We start from the raw sequence: 8,962 nt of genomic DNA, 5'->3' as shown, positions 1-8,962 counted from the left end.
TCTCTCTCTGTCTCTCATGAATAAATAAACAAAATCTTTTTAAAAAAAAGTCTCTCTCTCTTTCTTTCTCTCCTTCCCTTCCCCCTTTCCCCCTTCACACAAGTGCTCTCTCTCTCTAAAAAATGTAAATAAGTACAATTTTAAAAAGTCCGCCACATGGAATTGGGACTGCTGGAAAACAATATGGAAAACAACTCTGTGTGTGAGAAGGTAGGAGACATGTAGAAGAGGTACAAGGCATGAGAATACATTTTTTTGTTGAAGAAAAAAAATAATTTTGTCCTGAAATGAGCCTGGCTATTTTTTTAAAGATTTTATTTATTCATTTATTCACGAGAGACACAGAGAGAAGGCAGAGATATAGGCAGAGAGAGAAAAGCAGGCTCCATGCAGGAAGCCCAATGTGGGACTGGGTCCCAGAACTCCAGGACCAAGCCCTGAGCCTAAGGTAGGGGACCAACCGCTGAGCCACCCAGGCATCCTTATTTTTTATTTTATTTTTTTAAGGATTTTATATACTCATTCATGAGAGACACAGAGAGAGGCAGAGACACAGACAGAAGAAGTGGCTCCTCACAGGAGTCCCAAGTGGGATCCTGGGATCATTACCGGAGCCAAAGGCAGTGGCCCAACCGCTGAGCCATTGAGGCATCCCCTGAAGGAGATTTTTTGAAAAGGAACTATATGCATGGTCAGGACTGACTGAAATTGGAAGTGAGTTTTACAAGTACACTGGTATCACTGGTATAACATAGAGATTTGCCTCTTCTCTTTGTTAAAATGCCAAAGTTTTCTTGCATTGGTAGTCTACTCTTGATAAGAGATTGTGAACGGAAAAAAAAAAAAGAGAGATTGTGAACAGAGAAGAAAAGACTTTTTTTTTTTTTTTACCTTTCCAGAACAACAAGGTTTTTATATTCGTTTTTTATCCAGTCTTTACCTAAGTATGAGAGTGAAAACTTCTCAATATTAAAGGAGCTACATTTTGGTGACAGCTCTATAACCTTCTGTAGAATCTCCTAGAGCCACCTTGATGAAACAGATACTGAAGTTTTCAGTTTTGTAAGGATCCATGATCCTTTGTAGGCATGTGCCTTGAAATCTTCTGAGATGTTGGTTGGTTGCTTGCTTGCTTTCTTGGTTTGGCTGGCTGGCTGGCTGGCTGTTCACTTGTTCCTTCATTCGTTCATTGATTTTCAACAGATTCCCAGAAAGTCACACCCTAAATAGAGTCTCTTGACTAATATGTAGTTTACCTGCTATGTGAAGTCACAAGAGAAGCATTGTGAAATAGATAATGATAAGCCCTCGTAGATTATATTGGGTGCGTGAATGCTGTCGCTGTTCCAAAAATTAAATGATTTCCTAAAGTTGTAACATGTCCTGGTACAGTGCCATCACTGGACATTCAAATTGTTAAAATGCTGTGTATTACAAAAAATAATCAAAGTTTCTTATTAACTGCATTATAATGAATTCTCATTGGGTCTTTAACCACGTCCATTGTTGACTGCCTGTCATTTACAGGTGTTGTTCTGATGCTCTTGCAAAAATATGGTCCAGCTTCAAGAAGATTCATGAAAAGAGCTTTTGACAAATACCGGTCTCTGGTCACCCTGAGATCATAAAACTAAAGTATGAATTGTCAGAACTAATGAAAAACCTGCATTTAGAACAAAAAGAAACAACATGGAACTGAGTGAGTTAAGGACAATGATGACTGTTTTTAATGACTCTTGTTCAAAACATTGTTGATCCCCTTACGGTTACTCCTCCAGATTGAAGGAAACTTGTCTCTAGAGATATCCGTAACTTACAGAAATTTTATGAAAATGTTGTTTTGTAAACAAATTAAAATATTTATCTTTTCTCTCTACCTGTAACCCCCCAGAGTTCAAACTCTCAGGGAGTATTCTTTCTTTTATGACAATTGTAAATCATCTGCATAGGTTGGGTGGGACTCTGTTCTCCTAATCAGATACCATTGGAAGGATCGGTTATATTACCAAGACCTTACTAGAATGGAATCTGTTTTTCTTTTTCTCTCTGCCCCGCATCTCCGCCCCCCCACCCCGTTTTATTTTTAAAGCAATCACTACTCCCCACGTAGGGCTCGAACTCACAACCTTGAGGTCAAGAGTTGTGCTCTCTACTCTTGGAGCAGGCCAGGTGCACCTGGAATCTCATCCTTAGACACAAGCATAGACTTGGATAGGATCAGAGAGCTTTAAGAAACTCAGATCGACTTTCTGGAGCCAATCAAGCCCCTTGGAAAACTTTAGCCTGATACCTTCCTTCCAGAGCTCCCCACGGCCTGACCAGGTGAGTCAAGAATGCCATTTCCTGGCAGATGAAAGCAAGAGTCAGATGCTTAATGGAACTGAGCCTACCAGGTGCCCTTAAAAGGTGCTTTGAAATGCTGAAGTTCTTTCTTCCTTCCTGCCCTGCCTTTACAGGGATGATGTCAGTGACAACGTCTGTCTCCCTGGTGAGGAAGAAAATATTCCAGATGGTTGAACCCTGGTTTTCCACACTACAGATGACAGGACCCCCTCCAACCTGACCCAGGAATGAGCCAAGGAAAGGGGGTCTTGTTTTTTTTTTTTTATTTTTATTTGTTAATTTATTTATGATAGTCACAGAGAGAGAGAGAGAGAGAGGCAGAGACACAGGCAGAGGGAGAAGCAGGCTCCATGTACCGGGAGCCCGACGTGGGATTCGATCCCAGGTCTCCAGGATCGCGCCCTGGGCCAAAGGGAGGTGCCAAACCGCTGCGCCACCCAGGGAACCCTTGTTTTGTTTTTAAGTTTTGGTTAAAAATAGACATAACCGGGGATCCCTGGGTGGCTCAGCGGTTTGGTGCATGCCTTTGACCCCAGGGCGCGATCCTGGAGTTCCGGGATCAAGCCTGCTTCTCCCTCCTCCTGTGTCTCTGCCTCTCTCTCTCTCTATGTCTATCATAAATCAATCAATCAATCAATCAATCAATCAATCTTAAAAAAAAAAGACATCACCTACAGTGGAGCATTTTACCCATTTCTAAGCCTAGAGTTCAGCAGTATCAGGTAGCTTCACATCCTCCTTGCCACATTATCTCATTTTTTAAAATTTTAATTTTATATTATTATTTTTTTAAATAAATTTATTTTTTATTGGTGTTCAATTTGCCAACATACAGAATAACACCCAGTACTCATCCCGTCAAGTGCCCCCCTCAGTGCCCACCACCCAGTCACCCCCGCCCTCTGCCCACCTCCCCTTCCACCACCTCTAGTTCATTTCCCAGAGTTAGGAGTCTCTCATGTTCTGTCTCCCTCTCTGATATTTCCCACTTATTTTTTCTCCTTTCCCCTTTATTCCCTTTCACTATTTTTTATATTCCCCAAATGAGTGAGACCATAGAATGTTTGTCCTTCTCCGATTGACTTATTTCACTCAGCGTCATACCCTCCAGTTCCATCCACATCGAAGCAAATGGTGGGTATTTGGCGTTTCTAATGGCTGAGGAATATCCCACTGTATACACAGACCACAGCTTCTCTATCCATTCATCTTTTGATGGACACCAAGGCTCCTTCCACAGTTTGGCTGTTGTGGACATTGCTGCTAGAAACATCGGGGTGCAGGTGTCCCGGCATTTCATTGCATCTATATCTTTGGGGTAAATCCCCAACAGTGCAATTGCTGGGTCATAGGGCGGGTCTATTTTAACTCTTTGAGGACCCTCCACAGTTTTCCAGAGAGGCTGCACCAGTTCACATTCCCACCAGCAGTGCAGGAGGGTTCCCCTTTCTCCACATCCTCTCTAACATTTGTGGTTTCTTTATTCATGAGAGACACAGAGAGAGGGAGAGAGAGAGGCAGAGACACAGGCAGAGGGAGAAACAGGCTCCCCGCAGGGAACCCAACACGGCACTCGATCCCAGGACCCCGGGATGATGCCCTAGCCAAAGGCAGACCCTCAACTGCTAAGCCACCCGGCACCCCATACATACTTAATTTTTTAAAAGTTCGTTCATTCCTTTTTCATGATCGCTAGACCCAACATAGGACTCGAATTCACGACCCTGACTGAGGTCAAGAGTTGAGTGGTCTTCTGACTCAGCTGGCCAGGTGCTCTTTCCATTTTTATTTTTTCAAGAACCCTGGGATCATGGTTCAGAGTCACCATTTGTCCGGTGAGGCCCCCACTCCCCACCCCTCCATGCAGAGGTAACATCTGTTGGGCTGGTTTTTCCATCTTCCTTCTTCCTTTTAGTAGACAGAAGGTGTCTTGTGAAACAGCCAGTGACTATGTCAAATGAGACTGAAGATTTCCCTTGGGAAGTGGGTGTGAGAGGGAGGACTGTGGAGGCCGAGAGAATTAAGGCCATTCCACCTCAAGTTTAGCATTAGCACAAGTACAGCCATCTCAGGTCCCTGGGAATAGGAGCTGAACTTTACAGGAAAAACTGCTGAACGCCCTTGAGTCCCATATCAGACAGAAAACAGAGCTCAGAACGCCCTTGACAGAGACAGTACCGTGTTTGAAGGAAAACAGATCTTAAGAAACTCCCCCACCCTTTCCCCCATATCGGAATGAAAAAATTCCTCCACCCCTTCTGAAAATCCCCTAGACCAACCCATAAAAACTCAGCTGTAACCCACCTCGGGGTCCAAGTCCCTGCTCCGCTGTGTCCTGTGTACTTGGACCCAAGCTAGAGCTTGTAAATAAACTCTCCTGCGCTTGCATTGGTGTCGGCTCCTCGGTGGTTTCTCGGATTCGCAATCTTCTGCACAACAGGACAGGTCAATGGAGACCCAATAAACTGTTGGTGTTGCTTTAGAGGAAAGAGTGTGCTTGCTGGGCCCTCACCCAGGGTGGATGGGTCAGAACTGTCCCTGGCCAGGCCTCCTTTAGTCCTTTGCCCTTATCGCTCCATGCCCTTGTTTGCCCTCTACCCTAAGACATCACAGTCATGTGTTTATGTCACTTCAGACTCAGCAGGCCACACCATGCCACGCCCTCCCAGGCGCCCCCCCCCCCCCCCCCCAAGGCATTGGAGATGTCATCCTCCACATCCAGGATTCCCAAAGGGTTTACTGGCGTTTCCCGGGTTAGGAAACCCGGAGGGTTTCTTGGCCCCCAGAAGAGAGTTCTTCAGACAGAACTCCCCTTTCTCCTTTCCTCTCCTCTCCTCCCCAGCAGTTTGGAAGCTGGGGGCTTCCCCTGTGGGCTGGGGGAGAAAGCCTTTCAACTGAGAGAAGTCCCAGGCTCTGACTTTAATGGAAAACCTTGTGCATTTGAATGAAATGATTGAATGAGGTCCATTGGAATGGATCACCCTGAGCCTCCCTTCAGCCACACACCCCCCCCCCCCAACAACCCGGAGTCCTGCAGGGGGTTTGGGAATGGTTGGCCAGGTGTGTGTGTGTGTGTGTGTGTGTGTGTGTGTGTGTGTGTTTTACACATGGGCATCCGGAGGGTGGTGCGGCATGCTCACCTTGGCTCCTGCAACTCAATTCATTCTCGGAATGTTCTGTTGTTTCTGCTGAGTTGCCACTTGCTGCAAGGAGCCAAGCTAAACTCCTCCCGTTGCCTAGTTCTTAAAAAGCCTGAGTCTCCTGTTTTCTTGGTGAAAGGACTGACCCGCACCTTCCCATCCCTCCAGACTCTTTGTGCAAATACTTCTACTCAAGAGTTCTTTCACCTCCTCGGGAAAAGAAGCAGCACCCACACCCACCCCAGGGCCACAGGTACGCAACCCACAAAACCCCAGCGGGCCTCCTGCCTCAACCTACCCTAGCGTCACTGTCTTAGACATGGCCTAGGCGCAAGGACTTGATGCTGCCTCCCCTTCTCTGGCACAAGCGGGTCGGTAGTGAAGTGAAATACAGAGGCCGGGCAAAAGCTGGTCGGAACAGGCTTTTTTTTTTTTAAATTTTGTTTATTGGAGTTCAATTCGCCAACATATAGTGTGTAACCCCCAGTGCTCATCCCGCCAAGCGCCCCCCTAGTGCCCGTCACTGCCCCCCCCACCTGCCTCCCCCTCCGCGACCCCTGGTTTCCCAGAGTCAGGAGTCTCCTGTCTCCCTCACTGACCTGGAGGGTATGATGCGGAGTGCAGTCCGTCAGTTGGAGAAGGACAAACATTATATGGTCTCATTCACTTGGGGAATATAAAAAATAGTGAAAGGGAATAAAGGGTAAAGGAGAGAAACGGGCTTTTAATGGGGCGCTCCGGGGTGAGGTTCGCGGCCCAGAGGGAAGGAGAGCGGGGCTGGGTGTCTGGGGGTGATAGGTATTAGGCAGATTCATGGTGGATCGGCCTGGGGCAGGAACTGCCCAATCCCCTTACATGGAGTCTGGGTATGTAGGGTTCAGATTTCCTGCATAGGTCCAGGCTCCCCCTGATGACGGGTCCTGGGGGGTCTGCTGGTGGTGAGAAAGTTCTGAGATGGGGGCCACAAGGTCGGGGTCTGGCGCCATTTTGTTGGCGCCTCCGGATCCCCCTTGATCCCACTGGTCCAACAAACTCCATCCCCCATTCAGCCCATATCATCATTGCATGACCACACTGCTCACGGGAGCTGGAGACAATATGCTGCCAATCTGAAAGGACCTTCATGCCAAGGTGTCTATACACATGGACCCCGGAAGTCTTTGGCATTGACATGCCTCTGATGAAACCACTGCTCTGGAAACTCCAGCATCTATAGCTGATCTTGTCCATGGTCTTTAACCTCTACTCGCCCTCTGCCTGATATTTTGCCCGATAGTTCCCGGAGAAATTAGATCCTGGACAAGCAGATGGGAAACCAATCGGCCCTCAACAGGTACAAAAAGACTGAGGTCATACCATGTTTCAAACCACAACACTATGAAACTTGAAGTCAACTGCAAGAAAAAAAATTTAAAAGACCACAAATACATGGGGATTAAAGAACATCCTACTAGAGAATGAATGGGGCAACCAGGAAATTAAAGAAGAAATTTAAAAAATATATGGAAACAAATGAAAATGAAAACGTATTTGTCCAAACCTCTGGGATGCAGCAAAGGTAGTCCTAAGAGGGAAGTACATAGCAATACAGGCCTACTTCAAGAAACCAGGAAAATCTCAAATACACAACCTAACCCTACACCTAAAGGAGCTAGAAAAGGAACAGGAAACAAAGCCTAAAGCCTGCAGAAGAAGGGAAATAATAAGGATTAGAGCAGAAATAAATGATACAGAAACAACAACAAAACAGTAGAATGGAATAATGAAAGTAAGAGCTGATTCTTCAAAATAATTAATAAAATTGATAAAACCCTAACCAGACTTATCAAAAGGAGAAAGGGCCCAAATAAATAAAATAACAAATGGAAGAGGAGAGATCACTATCAATACCACAAAAATAAAACAACTATAAGAGAACACTATGAAAAAGTATATGCCAACAAACTAGGAGACCTGGAAGAAATGGACAAATCTCAAAAAAGGTATAAACTACCAAAACTAAAACAGGAAGGAATTGAAAATGCGAACAGATCCATAACTAGCAAAGAAATTGATTCAGCAATCAAAACAACCCTCCCAACAGGGTACCTGGGGAGGGCTCAGAGGTTGAGTGTCTGCCTTTAGCTCTCATCGTGATCCCAGGTCCTAGGATTGAGTCCTGCATTGTGCTCCCCTCAGGGAGTCTGCTTCTCCCTCTGTATCTGTCTCTGTCTCTCTCAGTGTCTCTCATGAATACATAAATAAAATCTTAAAACAAAAACAAAAACTCTCCCAAAAAATGGAAGTCTAGGGCTGGATGGCTTCTCAGGGCATTTCTACCAGACATTTTATTTATTTATTTATCCATGTAGGGAGACTGACGTGGGCCTCATCCTGGGACTCCAGGATCATGCCCTGGGCCAGAGGCAGGCACCAAACCGCTGAGCCACCCAGGGATCCCCTCTACCGGACATTTAAAGAAGAGTTAATACCTATTTTTCTCAAACGTTTCCAAAAAATAGAAATGGAAGGAAAACTTCCAAACTTGTTCTATGAGGCCAGCATTACCTTGATCCCAAAACCGGACAAGGACTCCACTTTTTACAGTCCAATACCCCTAATGAACATGGATGCAAAAATTCTCAGCAAAACGCTAGCAAATAAAATTCAGCAGTATATTAAAAGAATCTCTCACAATCTAGTGGGATTTATTACTGGATTGCCAGGGTGGTTCAACATTCACAAATCGATGTGATACACCATATTAATAAAAGAAACGATAAGAACCATATGATCTGTCAATAGATGCAGAAAAACCATTCAACAAAAATACAGCACTCTTTCTTGGGAAAAACAAAAAACAAAAAACCTCTCGGCAAGGTAGAGATAGAAGGAACATACCTCAGCATCATAAAGGCCATATACTAAAGATCCACAGCCAATATGCTCAGTGGGGAAAATCTGAGGGTCTTTCCCCTACACTCAGAAACAAGACAAGGATGTCCACTCTCACCATTTCAATGTAACATAGTACTAGAAGTCTTGGCCTCAGTAACCAGACAACAAAAATAAATATAAGGGATCCAAATAGGCAAGGAAGAAACCAAACTTTCACTATATGCAGACCACAGGATACTCTTATGTAGAAAACCTAAAAGACTCCACCAAAAAAATTTCTAGAAGTCAAAGATGAATTTGGAAGAGCTGAGGATATAAAATTAATGTGCAGAAATATGTGGCATTTCTATATAACAATAATGAGGCAGCAGAAAGAAAAAATATGGAATCAATCCCAAAAACAATAAGACACGTAGGATTAAGCCTAACCAAAGAGGTGAATGACCTGTACTGTAAATACTATAAAACACTGATGAAAGAAATTGAAGATGACTCAAACAAAACGGAAAGACATTTCATGGTCATGGATTAGACCAAATATTGTTAAAAAGGCTATACTTCTCAAAGCAATCTGCACGTTTAATGTGATCCCCATCAACATA

The 8,962-nt window shown here is 44.6% G+C and overlaps 1 long non-coding RNA gene across 2 annotated transcripts; it reads right to left on the bottom strand.

Annotated features, from left to right (window-relative positions):
• Window positions 1–861: 861 nt before the first annotated feature.
• LOC140624663 (uncharacterized) lies at window positions 862–4,918 on the bottom strand. Of its 2 annotated transcripts, XR_012024120.1 has the most exons (3): window positions 4,648–4,918; window positions 2,391–2,485; window positions 862–1,663 (listed from the first exon to the last, which is right to left on the bottom strand). It is a non-coding gene; the product is annotated as an uncharacterized lncRNA (long non-coding RNA). The 2 variants fall into 2 exon arrangements; XR_012024121.1 differs by lacking the exon at window positions 2,391–2,485.
• Window positions 4,919–8,962: the final 4,044 nt, after the last annotated feature.

Source organism: Canis lupus, chromosome 35, assembly GCF_048164855.1.
Source record: "Canis lupus baileyi chromosome 35, mCanLup2.hap1, whole genome shotgun sequence".
In the NCBI taxonomy this organism is placed as follows: domain Eukaryota; kingdom Metazoa; phylum Chordata; class Mammalia; order Carnivora; family Canidae; genus Canis; species Canis lupus.
Note: the sequence above shows the minus strand (reverse complement) of the source record. Positions and strands in the feature narration are given on the sequence as shown.